At 45.6% G+C, this 24294-nt stretch overlaps 1 protein-coding gene across 5 annotated transcripts in view; it reads right to left on the bottom strand.

The window, feature by feature from the left end:
• HPN (hepsin) overlaps positions 1–24294 on the bottom strand; it is a 389596-nt gene that overhangs the window by 148019 nt on the left and 217283 nt on the right. The gene's annotated exons all lie outside the window — the stretch shown is intronic.

Raw genomic sequence — 24294 nt, forward strand, 5'->3', positions numbered from 1 at the left:
TAGATTATTAGTCCTTTCTAATGTTTTATTAGATGAGATAATGATAGGATCAAGATTTATAGAAATAATATTCTCTACCTTCGGTGTGATCTTGATACCGAGATAAGTTGCAGCCAGTTTGTGAATGAAGCATTTGAGTTTTAGTGACATTTAATTAGTACCCAGAAAACTTCCCAAAAATTCCTGCATCCTCAATTATCCGAGGTAAAACCTCTTCAATATTTGACGTTATCACAGCAATATCATCTGCGTACACAAATACTTTAAAAGATCCTGTGTCTATTCGCACAGGCTTTATTATTCTGTCTCTCTCTAGGGTAGCTATGAAAGGGTCAATATATAGAGTGAATAGCAAGGGGGAACAGGGACAACCCTGTCTCGTCCCCCTTACAATCGCCACTTCACTAGAACCTTCCCCCCTTACACGAATTACAGCTGATGGATGAGAATACAGAGTCTGTATAGCTGTAATAAATTCTGTTGGAAATCCCTTCCAGACCAAGACCGCCCACAGGAACCGCCACGAGACCCTGTCGAATGCCTTTTAGGCATCCAACAGGGCCACGCCATTGGGGGATTTCCCACTCTGTGACCAGTCCAATATAGAGACAATCCTTTTAATATGGTCAGTGGTGCCTCTGCACTGAATAAACCCATGCTGCCTTACTGAGACTAACCCAGGGATCAGATCACACATCCTATTCGCCAAGATTTTAGAATATATCTTGCTGTCTGTATTCAGTAGCAAGATTGGCCTGTATGATCCCAATTCAGTTTCTTTTTTCCCTTTTTTTAAAAAAACTACGATTGTTGCTTTTGACCATGAATCTGGTGCCTTACCTAAGAAAGCCTGTTGACATACTTCCACCAGCTCAGTCTTTAATATGTTCCAAAATGTTCGATAAAATTCTAGCGGGATACTATCAGGGCCCATGGCCTTACCTTGTGCCAGACCTAAAAGTGCTAATTCCACCTCAGAAGAATCCAAAGGGATGGATAATGTTAATTTACAGTGGTCTGACAATGTCTCACAGGTCAAGTCGCTAAAATACTCCTTTTCTTCCCCAACACCTATTCCAAGCCCCGTACCAGACCCCGGATTACTATATAATGTCTGGTAAAATCCTTGGAACGCCTTGAGAACCCCGCCTTAGTATCCTGCAAATTCCCTTGTATGTCCATAATTTTTGAGATATTGTTATAAACTGCTCTCTCCATTAGCCTCTTTGCCAGTAATCTACCGTTGTTTTCACCAAATTCATATGCCTCTTCTTTGTGTTTTGTAAATTTTTCAGCAATCTGATCAGCAATGTTAGTATATGCAAATTATCTTGCAATGGTAAGATCCTGTTGGCCTTTTTGAACTAGAGCGGGCTCCAGACCAAGTCGTATTGAGTCAGCTAGCTTACATTCGGCAATAATAACCTGTTCAAAATCTTGTTGATGTTTCCTCAAAGCCTTCCTACGTTTCAATTTGGAGAAACTAAGAGTTTCTCCTCTGACAATTGATTTGAACGTGTCCCAGACAATCTCCTGTGAAGCTGTCCCATTATTTATATCAAAAAAGTCCTTAATAATCTTATTCATAAATTGAAAATACTCCTTACCAGCTAGTAACTGCCTATCGAAGGTCCAAGGTCGTGGGTCTAGTTGAAACCCTGAATCCAGCTTCAGCTCTAAAACCACTGGATTATAGTCTGATACCAGTTTGGGCTGAATCGAGATATTGATTTTAGATAACAGGGCTGACGCAATAAAAAAGTAATCTAAACGAACACATTTGGAATGTGGGGCAGAAAAAAAGGTAAAAACCAGAATTCTCAGGATGTAATACATTCCAAACATCATACAACCCATGTTCTATTATTAAAACCCGTAATTCAGCATACATTAGCTTCTTTCTACCCGTATAAACACGTGTTGATCGAACATTAAAACCAGCAGCAATATTTATATTAAAGTCACAGCACATTATCAGAGGTTGTGGCCATTGGGCTATTTCAAGATTAATAAACTCGAATAATTCAGCGTCATCCAAATTAGGACCGTAAATATTACAGAGAGTAAATACCTGTTGCCCAATCCTAAACTCCCCAATAGCCCAAAGGCCCCATCTATCTGCTGCTGCCTTAATACAGCTGCCTGCTCCCGTTTTATCAGAATAGCTAACCCTCTTTTCACCCCTGTTTGTTTCGAACATACTGCCAAATCCAGACCTAAATTCTTCAAATATCCCCTATTAGCCCAAGCAACATGAATCTCTTGTAAGCATAGTATATCGATGTGTAATATATTCACAATTTTAACCAATACCTACCGTTTTTTAAAATCATGAAGGCCACATATGTTCAACGTACAGATTTTAATTTTCCTATCCATTATCATTGAATGCAACTTAGTCGATTCATATACTACCACCTCCACCTCTAGGATTATGACACTCTCAAAGCATACAATTTTCCACCGTCCCTTGTTTGGAGCTACATGCTTTTGTTCTGCTGCTGACTTTTCACCCACCCACCACCTACCCACCAAACCCAACCCCTCCCCCCCCACTCCCACCCTTTGCAACCGCCCTCCCCTCCCTGTCTCCCTGCCTAACACATGAGGCCCAGGGACCATCAGTCCCTGTAAGGTATGGAATGCCGTGTCCTACCTCCCACGGATCTCCCCAAAAAGAGAAATATAACGATAAAACAAACAAACCAGACAGTACGCTATACGCTATAACAACATTTTTCCCCAACCCTTTCTCTATTTTATACCCTCAAGATATTCTCTGGCCTTAACTTCAGACATGAAAACTTTTGTTTGCCCCTTAAACATGACTTTGAGTTTAGCCGGGTTCGGCAAATACACCACTGCCCCTTTTTGTTGAAATTCGGGCATCAATTGGCACAGATGCCATCTTTTAGAGAAAGTGGCCTGACAAAAGTCTGGTCTAACAAAAAAATTACAGTCTTTGGCAAATGCTTTCTTGTCAGGTCGTGATCTCAAAAAGATATCTTCCCGAGCTAAGAAATTGGTAAAGCACACTAGAATTTCCCTGGGAAGGTCTTCTTTTCCTTCACGTAGCTGTTTCTTTTTAAAAGGGAAACAATGCGCCCTTTGTATTTCCCTTGACCAATCCCACGTTGTCAGTTCAGGAAAAGCTTCTTGTAATAATTCGACTACAAACTTCCGTATATCAGAACCCTCCTTATTTTCGGGTACCCCTAAAAAGCGTAAGTTATTTCTTCGGGTGTCATTTTCCATCTCCGAAAGTTTATAACTAAGATCATCCCGATGGGCTTTAACTAACTCCAACTCTGTCTTCTGGGTAACAGCCTCATCCTCCACTGCTGAGATTCTGGCCTCAGTTTCCGTAACTCTATCTGCTGTTGCTGCACATGTTTTTATCACTCGTCGAAGAGCATTCTTAACTTTACAGCAGGTAGCTTGAGTACGTAAATTCTCTGCTTTACCCTCTGCTGTATGGCTCATCATAGAGTCATAAATAGTGGCCAAAGTGATCTCCTGGGGGGAAGATTTTTCTTTGTCCGAACTCTTCATATCCATACCAGGGATACCCCCATCCTGCTCCAATTCTGTTACTCCTTCTGTTCCATTAGCCTGTAACTGTAGCGCTCTTTTCTTGCGTTTCTTAACCGTTGTAATACTTGGGCTTGGTGAGGCTAGGTTTACTCTTACATTATCCGTTTAAGTACTATCGTCGCTATCCTCCACCCACTCTCGGCTACCATTTGCACTGGATGGGTCCGACATGGAGTGACATTTGTCAGCAGTCTCGTATATAGGCTTTAAGCCCTGCCTACCTTCGGCAGAAGTGGGCAGGTCGATCTCTGTGTCTTTTATCATAACATTTAACAAGTCTTTCTTACTGCCAAGCAAAATCTGTTTAGTACTGTCAGTAGTTCCGTGACAGACTGCATCCCCCATAATGCAGTTCTCATCACACCTCAAACTGAGATTCAGGACAGTCTGTATTTCTATTGTTTCTAATGACATACCATTATCCTGGTCAGTCCTAGCCTGAGGGGTTATGCTTGTGGGAGAGTCTGTTAAAGTAGACAGAGCTGGTTCGTTGGTAGCAGCCACCAAGATTCAATTACCATCCAGCATACTACTATCCGAAACTGGAATCCCTGATGTGGTTAATGTGGTTGATGTATTCGCTATTACGGCTTGAGTTCCTATGTTCTTCAAGTTCTGGCGCTCAAACATTGCTATCAAATTTTGTGAGCCTTGCTGTGGTAAGCGCGAGGTTGCAGCCGAGACAACGCCTTTCTGAGCATTACTAAGAGAAGTGGTTTGAGTACTCTCACCTCCACTGGCTGCACTGCTTTCATCTCCACCGGCGTTCTCCATCGCCCCCGCCACAGCAGGTTGACCCACGGCTTTACAGCTTCGTGTAGAAACCTTTGTTTGCGTTTTAGGGGGCATTTTTTTCTTGCGCGCCACGGTGCCTCCGCTGCCGGAGGTAATCCGAAGATGAAAACCCAGCAACAACGCTGGGAAACGCCAAAGAAAAACTCGGCAACGACTATGAAACAAGCCGCCCAGCATCAGCCTGTCTCACATTCGGGAAAAGTACCACTCTACCATTTACCACCTCCTGTCTGCAGCCCGCAGTATTTATTTATTTCAATTTGTATAGCGCGTTATCACCCGGGGGTCTCTAAGTGCTATCAGAGTCTCAGAGTCACAGAATACAAAGTTTGCCAGGTGTGTTCAGTCGAGATGAAGCCATACTCTAACACTCCATCGTGGCTCAAATTAGCTCCGGTCAGTTTCTCGGCGTTTAGGCGAGAATTATTGCACCTCGCTACTTTGTTGCCACGGCGTCTTCCTGATCAACGCTGCAGATATACTAAACGCGTTCTCCTTCGAAACAATCTTTCTCCATCAGCCGAAAAAACCAGGTAAGGGTGTAGTAATTAGCCCCTTCTCGGAGAGTCAGGATGGAGAGGTTCGAGCTGCTTACACAGCCCACGCCACGGCCGCCATCTTGCCTCCTAGCAAAAAACATTTCTTATGGTAATGTCAGCACTTGTATTTACAACTTTAAGTTCTGGATTTACAGCTGGCTTATATTATGTTTTTTGTCTTCTAAAAGGACTAACAAAGAAGCTTGATATTTCTAGTTCTTATATTGCTCGGAGAGTCTGATTAACATTTTGATATTAAATTTTGCATACATATAATACCCCATATGGTATTTTCAGAGGGTAGATTCAGCTCTTAATTTCACAGGTGATATAATCTTTTTGTTTAATTGTTTTTCTTACTCTATGCCTCTATGGATGTATAGTGAATTAACCTTTGGGTAATATTATTGCAATGAACTCAAGGTAGGAATATGTGCCTTTAGGTTTGACTTTTACACATTTGTTTAGCACTATTAGCTGTCACCATCTCCTTTATGTGTATGAAAACTTGGTATGCAGAGAAGGTTTGAAAAAATATGTTTGAAATCTAGTGTTAGACATAGTATACCAAGTGTATATTACCCATCTTCTTTGGGTCCCGCCTAGGCTGCGCTTGCACTATCTGTGCAAGACATGCTGTATTAAGGATGTGGGCTTTAAATGCTCAGCCATTTCCAAGGACTGCCACCGTCACGTGGCCCCTGGGGATATTGTCATCTTTCCTATGTTGATGTGAGTATTCTGCAGACTGTCCGCTGCTTTGTGCGCATTGCTACACAAGTTCATTTTGCAAATCCGTTTTTGACATTTTCACATGAGAACCTATCGGTGTGTTCACACTTTGCATGTTCCTGGGATTTAGTCTGAAAATCGGGAGCAAGGTATAACAAAAAAGTCCCTTGTTACTCTGTTCTGGTCAGGCCCTAGCACCTAGACAAAACTTAGAGATGCAGCTGTTGTTTGGTAATACATACTTTAGTCATATGGGAATACAAGGATAGGTAGCAGACACCTGGAGAGGGATCTTTCCAGGGAGGGATCTTTCCAGGGAGAAGAGCATAACAGCACCAGTTATGTAGATATAGAGGTACAGGTCTGCAGATAACACTCAGAGATTTTCTAATATATATATTCATCTGCTTCTGTGCAAGGGGAGGAAGGTTAGGCTGCGCTGTCTCCCACTATGACAGCTCCTTTTATAATATACAGATTACTTGATGTGCTGACCTTTTTTGTGTTATTCAAGTCTCTGCTTATTGTGGCACATATTCTGCATATTAAAGCACGTTACTTAAAATAAATATTTTAAACTTGTTTGTGTCTCTGTCAGATCTTATTGTGGACAAGTACAAGAGTGTGAGCGAAGGCTGTGTCTTGTAACTGTGATTCCTGAGAGAGTGAGGAGTGTGAGGAGTGTTGTGTTTTGGGTCGCTAATCACTTGTTCCTCAGTGAGTGAGTAGGAGGGCAAGTGAGACACTATAGCTAGTCGGTCCTAGGCTCATGGGTACTAAGGTGGTAGGATGACTCAGTACCTATATAATAAGGTCTTATAATACTACGCATAGTTCTGTGGTTGTCCAGAATCCCTGCAACATGATGCCGACAACGTTTGGTCTGCCACTTATTCACGAGACCCACTGAGTAGCGCTTGTGCTTGTCCACATTACCCTCTCACCAGTTCACAGAGACGTTGGTGGTGGGAGGACTTCGCCTCTGGCAGGTGGAAGGTAAACTTATTTCTGTGGTTTTTTAAGCTTGGATTGAAATGGTTTTTAGACCCTTTTCGCGCTACTGTTTTTGTTTATTGCTTACTTATGACATGGCATAACCGGTGGTCATTCCAGCACATAACCGGGTGGCGGTTAGATTCCATGGGGTCCCCAATGTGGGGGCTACCACTATCTTTGTAGTCGAGGCATATCCAGCGTACCTTTATATTCATGGGTTACCTTCCCAGCAGTTGATGCTAATGATAATTTATTTCATTAATTTATTTCATGCTTACATGCTTACATGGTAGCTGCTCCTTCAGCAGTTTATCGTCCTCACGCAATACTTGATGTTCCGTTGATGTCCTGGGAGCATACTATTTGGATTAATGGTGCCATTCCTCACCCTGTCTCTTTTATTCATATTGGTGGCGAGGCTTATATCAACAAACTCGTAAATATGTTCTTTCCTGTGACATTTGTCAACAGATTAAACCTTCGACTGTTTCCTGTCCACTACATACTCAACTTTTAATTTCCAGTCAACCTTTTGGTTGCATGTATCTTGATTACTGCAGTCTTTTGACATCAGACAATGCTTTCAAATATATTTTGGTTGCAGTGGATTTGTGCACTAGGTTCCTCTTTGTTTGGCCACAGTGCTGTGTGACACTCGTACTATTATAAAAGATTTACATGTCTTTGTCTGGACTTAATTCTGTGGCACCTTCCATTCTGACCAAGGTCCGGCTTTTGTCAATAAGGCTTACAGGATTCAATGAAGTCAATGGGGAAGCAGGTGCATTTCTCATCTCCATATCAAACTGGGGGCAACTCTGTTGTGGAGCAGATGAACCATGACTAAAAAAAATCTTTAACAGCAAGGGTATTAGGTGCGGGCTGGTTGACTCATCTCTATGGGGTTCAACGTGCACTTAATAATGTCCGTAGAAGACCTCTGTTAGGGCGGACTCCATACGAAATGTTCTGTGGCATTAAAATGTTTGCTGTAACATTTGACATAGATAACCATTGTGCTATGTTTCAAGATCTACAAAAGAATTGGGATGATCTGGCAAAAACCCATTTGCCCTCACCAACGAATATACCAGTAATGTTCCCGGTTTTTGTCTGGCTTCCCAAAGTTGGTGATCTGATTCGGACAAAAGCGGCAAACAAGAAATAATTTTGTCCCATATACCGAGCTCCGGTTCCAGTTCTTGGTCTACAAGGCACCCACACTGTGATCTTACATCCACTGTCTTGTTGCAAAGACAATAAGTTATTTTCAATTGAACATGTCAAGTTACTGATACTCAATAGTATGCCTACAAGCATTTCATGTCGGGATGCTTCACTCCATCAAAGGGACTCTGTTTCTCCTGAGTCTCCCCTTCATCAAGAAGGGTAGACTGAGACCTCCGTAGATTTGTCAACTGTTTGCCTTCAATGCCTACAACTATAGTAAATGAATATACTTCTTCACCTGTTAAACTTACAGTCGATATCCAGAACCTATGATGCATGCTGCTGCCAATAAGGATCAACTGCCGTTGTTTCAATTCAGCTCCAGCGGTTACTATATGGACCAAGATAACTTTTCTTCACATACATCTTCGTTGTCTTCCTCTATAGAAGTGCCTTCTACACTGATTTGCTTTTTCATCTTGTGGTTAAGAAGAACTTACCTAGTCCCATTATGGACTTACATCTGGGTCGTGTTGTTGATGGAGTTCCTTTTTATGTGGATTGGTTTTGTGAATGTCAATTTCCTTTTGATTGAGGGCTACTGCCTGCCTGAACGCTAGGCAGTGGATCTGGTTGATGGAGCATTGGCCTGCATACTTCTTCACATAAAGTGAAAAGATACCAATCCCTTATTAATATTCCTGCGGTCCTGATCACTGATGGCTTTGTTTGGGACAAAGTGCCATTTTATGTATATGGTCCTACGGATACCCTACAAATTCCATATGTTTTTCGTGTTTTCTTCGGACATGTTGTTTTCCCTGGAATGCATTCAGATGATTGGGATGTCAGTGCTGTTCATTCTTTTTTTTCTGATTTATAATTTGATACTGTTTTTGATATGGAAATCTATATTTAAATTTAGCAAATATGCAGATTTATTTTGTTACCAACATTATGGTCCCCACTTTCTTCACAAATCTAGTATGCAAAGACCCACTTATAATGATAAAGAATGAGAACATTGCCGGACACCATCTAAAATAATTTCCTTTACCATAACATTTGAATGGTCTAGAATGCTATGAAAAATCGAGCTATGGGCAATAAAAACAAGCCCAAGAGATGTTGAGGAAACTCCTGGCACGATGGAAAATGGAGGAAATGATATCCAATGAGGAGTACAAATATTTAAAAGTGGATTTTCCCATAGTACCAAGACTATACTCCATTCCCAAAATCCATAAGAACAGTGTAGCAGTACCAGCGAGACCAATTATATCTGCGATTGGAAGCATGGGGGAACATGTGACTGAATAAGTGGATTATTTCTTACAAGGCTTTGTCAAATAACTCCCTACATATATTAAGGATACTGGTGATTTCTTGACAAAATTACAAGAAGTTAGATGGTCAGAGGACTTACTGTTCATAGCGTTAGATATTGAATCGCTATACACGAGCATCCAACACAACATTGGCTTAAATGCTGTGAAGGACTTTCTAGAGACTAGACCAGCTGAATGTTACAACCATAACAAATTGTTGATGGAACTGATTGCGTGGTGTCTTAACAACAATTTCTTTGTCTTCAAAAATTATATATAAGTTCAGAAGAGGGGCATTGCGATGGGGGCCTGCTACGCTCCCAGCTATGTGTGTTTACATGTGGGCTGGTGGGAGAAGCGGGTCCTCAAACGCATACACTCCATTGAGTACACCAACCATGTACAGCATTGGTTTAGATTCATTGAGGCTATTTTTATTGTTTGGAAAGGTAATGTTAAAAGTGCTGTAGATTTTGTCAATAAGATCACCCAGAACACAGTTAATCTTAAGTTTACCTCCCAGATGAGCAATGAAAGTATACAATTCCTGGATGTTAGGGTGTTTGTGAAAAATGGACAAATTGCTACCACATAACACAGAAGGATCACTGCTGGAAATTCGACACTACACGCCAGCAGTGCACACCCCATACACCTTATTCCATAAAGAGAATTGCTTAGGCTTAAAAGAATCTGTACCAATCATGAGGATTTTACAGTATCTTGTGAAGAAGCTTTAGACAGATGTAAAAAGAGGGGATACAAAGAAAAAATACAGGAAGCAGTGAACAAAGTGAACAAGAAATCTATGGAATCTCTTCTTCCCACACCTACAGAGGCAAATGAATTAAAAGAAGATGAAACACCTAGGCTTATCACCACAAACAACAGACAGGAGAGGAAAATCAGGTCGATTGTCAAGCGCAATTGGCCAATAATAATGACAGATAGTGCTTTTAATCAAAAGGCCGAACAGACCCTATCGATTTGGTTGCTGTGCAAAAAATACAAGGGTCACATAGAGACAATAGACTACATATATTAGGATGGACAGTTGGTGTCAGGATGGCAGACCGGGAAGTGGGTGGAGGGAGGGGGGAGGAGTTGGTTCACTTTGCAACATTAAGAAAGGACACATAGAGACAATAGTCTACATATATTAGGATGGACAGTTGGTGTCAGGATGGCAGACCAGGAAGTGGGTGGAGGGAGGTGTGAGGAGTTGGTTCACTTTGCAACATTAAGAAAGGACACATAGGGGGGCGTGGTCTGGACGCCGGCTAAGATGGTGGCGTGACCCGGAGGCTCCGTCACCGACCTCCGCACCTTATTGCTTTTCAGCTCCTATTCCGCATTTGCAGCGGACATGCACCACCGCTCCTGCACCGGAACATGAGGAGAGCCTAGCGCCCTCATTGTTTCCCGATTTTGGCCACGTCGGAGGTGTTTCTTGACGAAGTCCCGTTCCAGCGTCAAACGGCCGCCATTTTGCATAGCGGCCGCGATATCGAGCAACGGCCACCTGAAGACTTCTACAGGCTCCTGCTCTGCTCCTTCGCCCTCTGGTGGGCGCTTCTCACCCTCCTACTTACGGGTGAGCTTACAGAGTGACTTTCCTCTTTTTCCTGCATGTTTTCAACAACTGCGACTTGCCATTACAGTTATGGGCGCCATTTTGAGGTCCTGGTGATTTTCTTCACGACCTGATGCTCCTCGGACTTACAATATGATCCGCGGTTGTTTCTTCAACAGCTCCCCCGTCAAGCACTCTTTCTGCATGTGCTTTTGACATTGCTTACTTTCCCAGGATACTTCTATCTCACAGCGCTTCAGCACTGTATGACGCATCGCTTTTTGCATCCCTCTTTGCTCCTTCACCTCTGTATTCCTGTATGGATGTGCGCCATGCCTTCTCATGTTCTTCCAATGTTTTCTACATTTAAATCCTTCTGGAGCAACATTTCCTCCCTCATGCTTGTCGCAAACTGTATTCAACTCTTCAATTCAACCATTGTTGTTATGCTAATTTGAAGTACAGTCCTCTCTTCTATCTGCATTGGCTGTATTTACTGCGCTATTTACCACATCATCAGAGGTCTTATTGGTCTATTGACCTTTTCAACTTTATTATTTCCTCCCCTAATATACATGGGGAAATTGCGCAATTTAAAGATAGCCACGACATCGAAGTTGCCTCTTAGTTCTGATTCAGATACTCCTACACAAGATATGGAAGAGAGTATGCTGGCTAAATCTGATTCTCAGCGGGGCGCCATTCCCAAGAGTCAACCCGGAGGCAAATTGTCTACTTCCTCCGTTTCAACATCTTCCAAACGCTTGAAGAAAGACCCACCATCTACTGAGAGTGCCTCATCTGCTGCCTCTGCTATGGAGCTCATTTTGGAAGAGCTACAGGCTCTCAAACCCTTTATGGAGGCCACCACAAGCAACATGCAGGCCATGCAGGAAAAGTGGACAGTACTGGACTCCCGAGTTTCTTCTTTGGAACTCTCCTCAGACTCCTTGCATTCCACCTGTTCACGCATCCCTTCCATAGAATCAGAGATCATCCAGCTTAAACGTCTAACTGAGGATTTGGAAAATAGAAACCGCAGGAACAACCTTCGCCTATACGGACTTCCGGAGCTCACAGAGGGGACCAATCCCACTCTCTTCTTCCAGTCCTTCCTGGCCAAGATTCTGGATGCTCCAAACCTGTCTTCTATCAACATCCAACGCGCTCATCGCCTCGGCCCTAAGACTACCTCGAAGCCAAGGGGCGTCATCATGCTGTTCCTGCAGTTCACTGACCTCTTGCAGGTCCTTTCAGCCGCTAAACTCAAAAAACAAATTATGTGGGAAGGACACCGTCTATACCTCTCTCAGGATGTCTCCAAGGCTACCGCAGATCGGAGAAAGAGATTTTTGGACATGAGGCCTCAACTCCGTGCTCTAGGCGCCAGATATGGTCTTTTACACCCATGTCTTTTCAAGGTTACATACAAAGATAAGACGACCACATACGAAGATCCTGCAGCTCTGCGCGCCTTTCTTCAACAACATGTGACGGATGTTATGGACACCTCCAAACCTGGTTGATTGGCTCTTATTTACTTTGACTCTTCTATGATGAAACCTTGGAGTTCTCTTATTTAGCGTTGTTGCTGTATTGCGTTTCCCTTTCCTCATGGTTTCCTTTCTCCTGACTATCCCTCCTTGTGACAGTTGCGTTGCATTTTCTCCTACTGTTTTTATCCCTGGTTGTTATCCCTACCTGATGTTTTACCATAATGGATGTCAGTTAACTTTTGGCCTTGTTATGTTTTTCGTTCCATATTTTACTTTTTTGATCCTTTTGGATTCCTTCGCCTCTCTTGATTTGTTCTTTCTCATCTTTCAGGTATGTCTCCTTCCTCTCCATCCTACCGTATCCTATAATTCATGTATGCTGCCCATTTTTGTCTCGTACCTTGGAGGGTTGGTGTCGACCCCGGTTGTCACTGTCGCCGTCTCCCGTTTCCGCCATCCCCATTCCTGTTCTGGTGTTTACGTAAGTATGTTTCTCAGTCGTCCGTTCGGACGTGTACTGTCTTCTTGCTCGTTCTTGTTTCTGCTCCTTCTCCTCCCTTCTTCCTTCTACCATTTCTTACCATTTCTGCTTCTTTCTTTTCCCCTTCCTTTTTCTCCCCCTCTTCTGCACTCTTCTTTCCTTTCTTTTGTAATTCACTACTCTCTTTTTTCTTCTTCTCCACTTTTTCTCTGCATTCTTCATTTGCTTGTTCTTTGCACTCGACTACCCTCGTTTTTTCTCTCTTTTCTAAATTTTACAATTGTATCTTGTTCATTACATTTCTTAAGCATGTTTTACTTATCAATCTTTTTATACTGTTTTATTCCGAGTTACAACATGGAATGTTAAGGGATTAAATAATCCCATCAAAAGGCAAAGGGTTCTATCACATTTTGCTAGATTACATACTGATGTTGCCCTCCTCCAGGAATCTCATTTATCCGAGGAAGAGGCTCTTAAGTTGAAACGTTGTTGGGTGGGCCATGTTTTCTGCTCTCCTACTGTTGATAAAAAGAATGGTGTTGTGATTTTGCTTCACAAAAAGTTGAATGTTACCTCTATTTCGCATGAATGTGATGTTAATGGTCGTTGGGTCATTGTTAACCTTTTAATTGATAACATTCCACTCACATTATTCAATGTGTATGCTCCTACAGGAATTGATAATCTTTTTGTCCCTCTATCTCGGACAAGCTTGTTTCCCTTTCTGGGGACTATATTCTCTTTGGGGGTGATTGCAATCAAATTATGGACCCCATCCTAGACCAAAACTCTAAGACTAGATTTATTCCCTCCAAAATGCACTCTCAGTTTGTCAAGACCTCCCAGCACAACGCCATGGTGGATATATGGAGATTATGCAACCCAGATCTCAGGGAATACAGTTTCTTCTCCCCCCGCACCACTCCCAATCCCGCATTGACCACATTTTCCTCAGCAAATCCCTAGCTCAACATGCCATTCGTTCTGAAATAGGATCCATTCTTCTTTCTGACCATGCCCCTGTCTTTGTGGATTTAGATCTTCTCCCCTTCTCCTCACCCTCTGGCAGATGGAGATTTAATAACACCCTGCTTCAAGACCCCAAATTCTGTTTCAAATTCTCTACTTTTGCTAATGAGTTCTTCCTTCTTAATCACACTCCTGATACATCTTTCGTCATGGTTTGGGACTCCTTTAAAGCAGCCTCTAGAGGTTTTATTATCAACTTCGTCGCGCAGTGAAAGAAACTTCGGGAAGCTAAATCGGCTCAAATCCTGACAGAGATTAAACGCTTGGAGCTTGAATATTACTCCTCCTGTTCCGATTCCTCCCTTAAGCGTCTTATTGAAGCAAAGATCTCCTTTAACAAATTCCCGACCGAAGCAGCCTCTAACATGTTATTAAAATGCAATTCCAGATATTATGGTGGTAAAAATAAGATGGGGAAGCTCCTTGCCAACTATTTGAAAATCCGGAAGGAACGTACGAAAATTGAATCTATCCGTACTTCTTCAGGTGTCTCTTGTTTTAAAGATAAGGACATTCTCTCTGAATTTGTCAACTTTTATAATGCCTTATATACCCCTGAATCCGTTCCCTCACCCTCTGATCTTGATTCTTATTTCCAAGCATTACCCTCCCCTCCTACTTCTCATGTTAATCTCGCTTCATTAGATCTTGATATTTCCCTCTCAGAGATTTCTCTGGCGGTTTCTAAACTGCGTCATGGTAAAGCTCCTGGGCCCGACGGTTTTACTATTGAGTTCTACTCCCATTTTGCTTCTCTCCTTCTTCCTAAACTCCTTCTTCTCTTCCAATCCTTTATTTCAGCTTCGGCTTCGAGCGGTTCTTTTCAGCAAGCTCTGATTTGCCTGATTCCCAAGGACGATAAAGATCACTCTCTTTGCAAAAATTACCGCCCGATTTCTCTCGTTAACACGGATTACAAAATATTAGCTAAGATTCTCGCTCTCCGAATGGATCCCCTTCTTCCTGACCTACTTGGCCCGGAACAATCTGGGTTCGTGAAAGGCCGCCTTTCTTCGGACAATGCGCGTGTCTTCCTTAACATTATCAGCAAATCTTCCCGTCTAAATCTTCCCTTTGCGGCTATATCCTTAGACGCGGAAAAAGCTTTCGATAGAATTGGTTGGGATTTTATGTTTCGAGCTCTTCACTGGTTTGGCATCTCTCTAAAATTCATTTCCCTCATTTCCTTGCTTTATTCTAATCTTCAAGCTTCCATTTTTGTTAATGGTATGACCTCTGATTATTTCTCTCTACATAGGGGTGTACGTCAAGGCTGTCCTCTTTCTCCTCTTCTTTTTGTTATGGCTCTAGAACCTTTTCTTACTAAAATCCGTCAAGATGATACCATTTCCGGATTTCATTTTGGCTCCCAGCAGGTTAAATTATCGGTATATGCGGATGATATCCTCTTTTATTGCTATAACCCTTCATCTTCTCTACCTTCCTTTCTCCAACAAGTCTCCTCCTTCTCTGCGGTATCGGGTTATCGATTGAATGTTGACAAATGCGAGGTTCTTCCTCTAAACTCCCTCTGCCTTCATCATCACTTTGCCCAATCCGGTTTTTCGTGGCAACCCTCCAAAATTAAGTACTTGGGTGTCCTATTCGCTCCTACTCTCTCGGAAACTCCTAAGTTTAATTTTACTTATCTTACTAAAACATTGGATACTAATATTACCCGTTGGCATCCTCTCTTTTTATCTTGGTGGGGGTGCCTTAATACTATCAAAATTATGCTTTCTCCCCTCCTTCTTTACACCCTTACCATGGTCCCGATCCGTATTCCCCTTTCTTACTTTAAGAAAATTGATTCTCTTCTTTTGAAATTTCTTTGGCGCGGTAAACGCTCCAGGATCGCTCTTGCGACCCTTCAGCAAGATAAAGCTCATTCCGGCGTCCGTTTTCAGGACTTTAGGCAGTATCATCGAGCTTTCTCTATGAAACAAACTGCTCGGTGGCTCTCGGATATTCCCCCCTTTTATCCTCCAGTATGGCTCTCCATGGAGTCTTCTTTCATCTCTCCCTCCACTTTCCGTGAAATTTTGTCCCTCACCTCTTGCCCGGCCTGCCTCCGTACTCCGAATATATCCCACTGTCGCACTCTTTTCCTTCCCTTCCTGTCTTCATCTTTTCCCTCCTCTCAATCTTTTCATGACCAACCTATATGGTTCTCGTCTTCAAATTCGTAATCGCACAATCTACTGGAAGGTATGGCACTCACGTGGTTTATGTTGGATTTCTCAATTACTCTCTCATGGTGTTCCTTTATCTTTCTCAGTATTACAGTCCTCCTTTCACTTACCTTCCAACACCCGATCTCAATATACTTCACTTTTACCTGCTCTCACCTCCTTTCTTCAGTCTCTACCTCCCTCATATGATCTGCCCATTTTCGTCAGACCACCTCCTCCTTGCTAGAATCTTCTCCCTCCGCTTCTTCTCTTTATAATTCTTTTCGTTGTTCAGCAGATAGGGCAAAATCTAAGCTTGAAGTTACATGGGAATCTGATCTCTCTCAGGATTGGTCCACCCTTTTTTGGGATAAGATCTGGTGTAAACTTCATAGGACCTCTAGAGCTGCTAATACTACCCAAACTTTGTATTTTCTTTATCATAGAACTTTATTTACTCCCCTCTCCCTCTCACGTTTCTCACCTGATACTCCTTCCATCTGCTGGTCGTGCCCTTTTCCCTCAGCTGATCTCAAACACATGCTCTTCGAATGTCCACACATTTCCCAGTTCTGGATTTCCGTTTGGGCCCAAATTCAGAAAATCTTCCACCTCCAAATCCCTTTTTCCCCCATCTTGATTTTTCTGGGATCCCTATCTCCTGACCTACCTTCGTCCTCTGGTCATTATCAACTCCTAGACCTCTTAATTGCTATTGCTTTCCACACTATTACCTCTAATTGGAAAAATGCTGCCAATGTGTCTTATCGTTCTTGGTGGAATGCAGTATGTTTCCATCATCGTTTGGACACAAACTTTGTCACCCCCATCTCACTAGCTATCAAACGGGACCTTTTATGGCTCCCTTTGGTTTCCTATCTCTCTTCCACCGCTCCTGCTTGCCCATCCTTAGCTCCTGATTCTGTTGAGGTTCGCAAACCACCTTGAATCTACCTTGCCTTTTTATTTTATGTCTTTCATTATTTGTATGCAGAACATTTACTTATCTTTTTAATATTGTACATGCTCATATTTCACATGCTCATTGTAATACCTGTTTATTATACTTTGTAACTTTCCTTAAGTTGTAATTATTATTATACCCCTTTGCTGTTTCTTCTTCCCTCCCCTCCTTCCTTTTACCCCTTTTTTCTCTTATTTCAATAAACTCAAACTTAAAAAAAAAGAAAGGACACATAGAGACAATAGTCTACATATATTAGGATAGACAGTTGGTTTCAGGATGGCAGACCAGGAAGTGGGTGGAGGGAGGGAGGAGGAGTTGGTTCACTTTGTAACATTAAGAAAGGACGCATAGAGACAATAGTCTACATATATTAGGAGGAACAGTTAGTGTCAGGATGGCAGACCGGGAAGTGGGTGGAGGGAGCGGGGAGGAGTGGGTTCACTTTGCAACATTAGCGCCGTGTTTATATATACAAGACGTGACAAGTCACAAAAACATATTTTGTGCCCACAGGCATTGTGAAATTAAACATATTAGAAACGTGCGCTAACTCTTTTCTTTCTCTTCCATTTAACCAGACTGAGCCACAGCAACGCTTGACAGGGTACAGCTAGTATGTCTTTCTATCTATATATATAGTTAGGACCTAGTTTCCATAGGAAATCCGCAACATTCTATTGGGAATAACTTTGGCGCCGGTTGAGGAATTTGCATGTAATTTTCCAAGATTTAGGCCAGCTCCACTCCGCTCCTTCCCTGAAAGTGTCGGGCGAATTCGCAAGCGGGGGCCGAGAAAAAAAGGGGGTCCCAAAATGTGTTTTCCCCATGTTAATTTCCATAGGACGTTCAGACACGGCTACAGCCCGAACCGCTGAATGGAATTACACCAAATTTGGCAAAACTGTAGGGACTGGTACGCAGAAGTGCCTTTTGTTTAAATGGTGTAAATCCCTATTGTAGTTCCAGAGAAAATCAAAAGAGAAAAATATATATATCTATAGCAGCTTACTGTAAGATTACTGTAAGCTTACTGTACTCTGTACCTTTCCAAGCACGAGCTGAATGCTAATTGGCTGTCAACTGTCTGTCAACACTCCAAACCAGAAAGTGTTGGCTGCCATCTTGTGCCTCGGTAGACTGAGGCACAGGAAAGCAGAAAAACAAGCATGTAGAATTCCAAAAGCGGGCAGGATAGAAGCACCCTGACCCCCTACGCCTGCTCAGGGGGTCCCACAAGGATAAAAATTTGCGGGGTACGCGTACCGTACAGAGTACAGTAAGCTTACTGTACTCTATACGGTATGCGTACGGTGCGCGTACCCCGCGATTAAAAAAAATAAATACATTTGGGGGTCTGGGGGGTCCTTGTGGGACCCCCTGAGCAGGCCTAAGGGGTCAGGGTGCTTCTACCCTGCTCCCTTTGCATGTTTTGCAACATTGTTTCACTGCTTTCTTGTGCCTTCATTCTACCGAGGCACACAATGGCTGCCAACACTACCTGGTTTGGAGTGTTGACAGACAGTGGCAGCCAATCAGAATGCCTTCCCGAGAAAGCTGCATGCTCATTGGCTGTCAACACTTCTAACCAGGAAGTGTTGGCATCCATTTGGTGCTCGATAGACAAAGGCAAAAGAAAGCAAAAAAACAAACGTGAAAACTCAAAAAGGGGCAGGGTAGATACCCCCTGGCACCCTAGGCCTGCCCAGGTGGTTCCACAAGGACAATAAAGGTCTGTTTTTTAAAAAATTACCCCACGGGGGACCAAAACGCGGCGGCATAGTGATAAAGAAGTGTGGGGGGTCCACAATCCCCCCACACTTCCCGGGGGACTGCCGCCCCCGGGGCAAAGCAACGCAGCCCCTTCGCACATACTGGAGGCTCCTGGTGGGCTAGTTGGCCCCCAGAGACCCCCAGTATGTAGGGGGAATTAGTTCCTACTCTGCAAAAACGACAGGGGTTGCACTGCAGAGAGGTGTAAAAAAGAGTGTGGCCTCATTACACCTCTCTGCAATGCAGCCCCCTGGCGCATACTGCAGGTTCCAGGTGGGCTAGTAGGCCCCCAGGGACCCTCAGTATGCAAGGGGAATTAGTTCCCCCCTAAACACGCCCGGGGCTGCGTTGCAGAGATGTGTAAAAAAGGGTGTTGCCTCATTACACCTCTCTGCAATGATGCTCCCTGGCTTATACTGGAGGCTCCTGGTGGGCTAGTTGTCCCCCAGGGACCCCAGTATGCAAGGGGAATTAGTTCCTCCTCTGCAAATGCGCCAGGGGTTGCGCTGCAGAATGTTGTAAAAAGGAGGTGTGCCCTCTGAACACCTACCTGCAAAATGTAGTAAATCAGTATAAAAAAAAATTAATACATTTAAAAATTGTCATTTAAAAAACCGTCGAAATTCAATAAAAAAAACATAGGTTTCAGGCCTTATATAGTTTGGAATTAGCATTTAAAAAACCTTGCACATTCAATTAAAAAATCCATAGGTTTCAGGCCTTATATAGTTAGGAATTAGCATTTAAAAAACCTTGCAAATTCACTGAAAAAACCATAGGTTTCAGGCCTTATATAGTTAGGATAGAGACACAAGAGGTTGCAAAAACAAAGAGGGGAATGACCAAAAGCGGGCAGGATAGACCCCCTGACACCCTAGGTTTGATGTTGGGGCCATAAAAGGGGCCATAAAAGGGCCCACGGGGCAAAAACATTTTTTTTTTATTTGCGCTGGGGGGAGCGGGCCGGGGAGCGTACCATGGGGGAAAAAGAATGTAGCCTTTTTTTATAAATTGGAGGTAGTTCTGAAAAGATGACCTACTTGTAGGACACCCCCGCGCGCACGGCCACCAGCTGCTGCGTGGGCCCCAGCCTGCCGATTCTGCCTGCCTCGCAGAGCCCTCCTGCCCTCGGATCCGCCCTCAGGCCACGCCCCCCGCCTGCTGTTTCCTCCGCGCTGTGTACCACTGGCTGCCTGTCTCTGCTGTATTGTAATTTTTCTATCTGTGCCCTGATACTTGTTTAGTTGTCCCCGTGCTGCCCCTCGTTCCCCCCCCATGTACTGCTGACCCCTGCACCCCCGATTCCCACCGCCGGGGAGTGTAGCCACGCCCCCTTCCTCCCCGCTCCCACCTCCCCGCTTCCCCTCCCTCCCTGCACTTCGCCATAAATGGCGACCGTGCGCACGCGCAGCGGGCGTGCCGATTGTGCGCCGAAGGCGCGCCAAAGGTAAGCCCGTCTGCGCCCGTCTGCACCTGCACTGCGCCCAGCGCCAGGACCCCTGGCCCCCGCAGACCCCTGCCCACCCGCCGGACGTACGACACTGCCACCCTCAACGCACTCAACGCTGGTCGAGTCCCGGGCTGCTACCGAGCCACCCCGAGACGCACCCACGGACCCTTCTGCTGCAACGCCTGCAAGTTCACCTGCATCCGGACCTGCACCACTCCAGCAGTGCCCAAGACCTCGACGAGCAACAGCAGCAGCCACCTGAGATGCATCCTGCTCAACACCCGCTCCGTCCACAGGCACGCCATCGAGATCTGGAACCTGCTCGACACCACAGCCCCAGACGTCGCCTTCTTCACGGAAACCTGGATGAACGCCTCCTCCGCACCTGACATCGCCACCGCCATCCCAGACGGCTACAAGATCATCCGAAGGGACCGCATCAACCACACCGGAGAAGGCATCGCCATCATCCACAGGAACACCATCTGCATCACGACCAACACCGATGACACCCTCGCTACCGCCGAGCACCTGCACTTCCAAGTCCACACCAACCCCAAGACCACCCTCAGAGGCACCCTCATCTATAGACCCCCTGGACAATGCACACAATTCAGCGAAGACATCGCCGACTTCATCAGCCCACACGCCCTCTGCTCCGCTGACTACATCCTCCTCGGGGACCTCAATTTCCACCTGGAGAACAACAACGACCGCAACACCACCACCCTGCTGGACAACCTCGCCAACCTGGGACTCAAGCAACTGGTGACCACCCCCACCCACTACGCCGGACACACACTCGACCCCGTCTTCTCATCCAGCAAGGACATCACCTTCAGCCACGCCACCGGGCTCCACTGGACGGACCACAGCTGCGTCCACTTCAGCTTCGCAAGGACCACAGTCCACCACCACCAGCAACAGGCTGCATGCAGGAACTGGAACAAGATCACAGCCGACCAGCTCGCGTCCTCCCTGAGCACGAACCCTCCCACCATCACAACGAACCATAGCCAGGCGGCCACCAACCTCACGAAGTGGATCAACGACTGCGCAGACGAGCTCGCCCCTCTGAGTACCCCGCCCAGCAGACCCGGCAGCAAGAAAGCCCCATGGTTCACCGACGAACTCAAGAGCTCCAAGAAGAACTGCCGAGCCCTCGAGAGAACCTGGCGCAGAGACCCAACACCGGACAACATGACTGCCCTCAAGCTCGCCACCCGGAAACACCACCAACTTATCCGCGCCACCAAGAAAACTGCATTCAAGGAACGACTGGACAACAACGCACACAACAGCAAAGAACTCTTCAACATCGTCAAAGAGCTCTCCAACCCCAACGCCGGAAACAACGACATCACCCCTTCGCAAGACCTCTGCGACTCCCTCGCCTCCTACTTCCACAACAAGATCGCGGACATACACAACAGCTTCAGCACCCAACCGACGAGCACCACGACCGAACCACCACCCCCCACCTCCACCCTCCGCGCCTGGACTCCGATCAGCACCGAAGACACCGTCCACACGATGAACTCCATCCACTCGGATCTCCGACCGACCCCTGCCCTCACCACATCTTCAACAAGGCCGACGCTATCATCGCACCCCACCTACGGGACATCATTAACACCTCCTTCGACACCGCTACCTTCCCGGAGATCTGGAAGCACGCCGAACTGAGTGCGCTACTCAAGAAGCCATCGGCTGACCCCACCGACCTCAAGAACTACCGCCCCATCACGCTGCTCCCGTTTCCTGCAAAAGTCATCGAGAAGACCGCCAACAAGCAGCTGGCCGCCTTCCTCGAGATGAACGGATCCCTCGACCCCACGCACTCTGGCTTCCGGGCCAACCACAGCACCGAGACCGCCCTGATCGCAGTCACCGATGACATCCGAATGCTGCTCGACAACGGAGAAACAGCGGCCCTCATCCTCCTCGACCTCTCCGCGGCCTTCGACACTGTCTGCCATCGTACCCTAGTACAACGCCTCAGCAACGTCGGAGTCCAGGAGAAGGCACTGGAGTGGATCATCTCCTTCCTCGCCGGAAGAACACAGAGAGTCCGCCTCCCTCCGTTCAGATCTGAAGCCACCGAAGTCATCTGCGGCGTCCCTCAAGGCTCCTCGCTCAGTCCAACCCTCTTCAACATCTACATGAGCCCCCTCACAGACATCGCACGCCAGCACAACCTCAACATCATCTCCTACGCAGACGACACCCAGCTGATCCTCTCCCTTACCAACGACCCTGCCACCGCCAGAGCCAAACTTCACGAAGGGATGAAAGAGGTAGCCCAATGGTTGAAGAACAGCCGCCTGAAACTGAACTCGGACAAGACGGAGGTCCGCATCCAGGGATCCTCACCCTACGCCTGGGACGACTCCTGGTGGCCCCCCGCCCTAGGCAGCGCACCCAAACCAACAGACCACGCACACAACCTGGGCTTCATCCTGGACTCCTCCCTCTCCATGACCAGACAAGTCAACGCCGTCTCCTCGTCGTGCTTCAATATCCTGCACCTGCTACGTAAGATCTTCCGGTGGATCCCCACCGAGACCAGGAAGACGGTCACCCAGGCCCTGGTCACCAGCCATCTGGACTACGGCAACACCCTCTACGCCGGAACCACCGCCAAACTCCAGAAGAGACTCCAGCGGATCCAGAACGCCTCAGCACGACTCATCCTGGACATCCCCCGTTGCAGCCACATCTCCGGGCACCTGAGAGATCTGCATTGGCTCCCGGTCAACAAGAGAATCACCTTCCGTCTCCTCACCCACGCACAGAAAGCCCTACACAGCCAAGGCCCAGGATACCTCAACAGCCGCCTCCACTTCTACGCTCCCAAACACCAGCTTTGTTCGACCAGCCACGCCCTCGCCGCCGTCCCCCGCATCCGCAGAGCCACCACAGGGGGACAGTCCTTCTCCTACCTCGCCGCCAAGACATGGAACTCCCTCCCCACCCACCTCCGCCTGACCCAGGACCACCTCGCCTTCAGGAAGCAACTCAAGACCTGGTTGTTCGAGCAGTAGCAGATCCCCCCCCCCTGCGCCTTGAGACCCTCTGGGTAAGTAGTGCGCTATATAAATACGATGATTGATTGATTGATTGATTGATTGAAAAGAACTGTTTTTTTTTCTTCTTTTTGTTGTTTAATATTTTTTTATTGGTTTTTTGAATTTTTTTTACTTTTTTTGGCTTTTCTGAACAGTTTTATATATTTTTTGTATTTTTTATGGGGAGAAACAAAAAACAGGGAATTATAAACGGCTCAACTAGAGCAAAAAAAAACAGGAAAAAAATTAGGGTTACTTCGGGCACTTGGGGTTATCACCAGCAATGTTGATGAGGGTAATACTCTTCTCACCATAAGTAATTGTTTTGCCACAATATATGCAAATGAATTTGTAATCACCAAACTTAGTTTGTATATTTGGAACCATCTGACTTGCCTCTGGACCCAATGGAGTGGGTTCTTTCGTTGTTGAGGTGCAGGCAGACGATTGTGGAAGGTTTCTGCACAGTTCTCTCACCTCTGCTGCAGAATAGTTATTGGGGTGCAATCGTTGCAAGTGCCGAATCATTGTGTGATTCCCAAATGAATATTTTTTTGCAGGGTTCCCCCTGGATAGTACAGCGCCACAGATGAGACAAGTCACCTTTGCAGTGTTTACCTTCTTTGCACCCCTTGGGATTTCAAAAAACTCCCATATATAAAGTGCTCCTTAGGTTTATATGGGGCATTGTCTTCAGGCAGAAAATGCCTTCTCTGCCTTCTCTCCTCCTCCTCCTCCTCCTCTTCTTCTTGACCACCAATGTGATGTTGTGGTGGTCCTTATGGTGGTGGTGGTGGTGCAGATGCTCCAGCTGCTGCTGCTACAGTAGCCATTTCCCTAACAATAGAAGCAGGTCTTCCTCACTCAAACAACAAAGTGAGAATGAGGAAAAAAGGTGGGGGCTTTCATCATTTGGAAACCAAAAGTGTTCTGAACCAATGAAAAGTGTTATTTTCAGGTCACATGACCTGACGCGCTTACACTACGCACCCCAGGCCGCGCCCAGGGGCGCGTGGCGTAAGCGCGTCAGGGCGCGCCCTGGGGCGCTTACGTAGCGCGATCGTATGTGCTCCGGCGCTTCCGGGTGCGCTTACGCCGTACGTCATAACATGCATCACGTGGCTACGCGATA

Source organism: Lissotriton vulgaris, chromosome 7 (assembly GCF_964263255.1).
Source record: "Lissotriton vulgaris chromosome 7, aLisVul1.2, whole genome shotgun sequence".
Lineage (NCBI taxonomy): Eukaryota > Metazoa > Chordata > Amphibia > Caudata > Salamandridae > Lissotriton > Lissotriton vulgaris.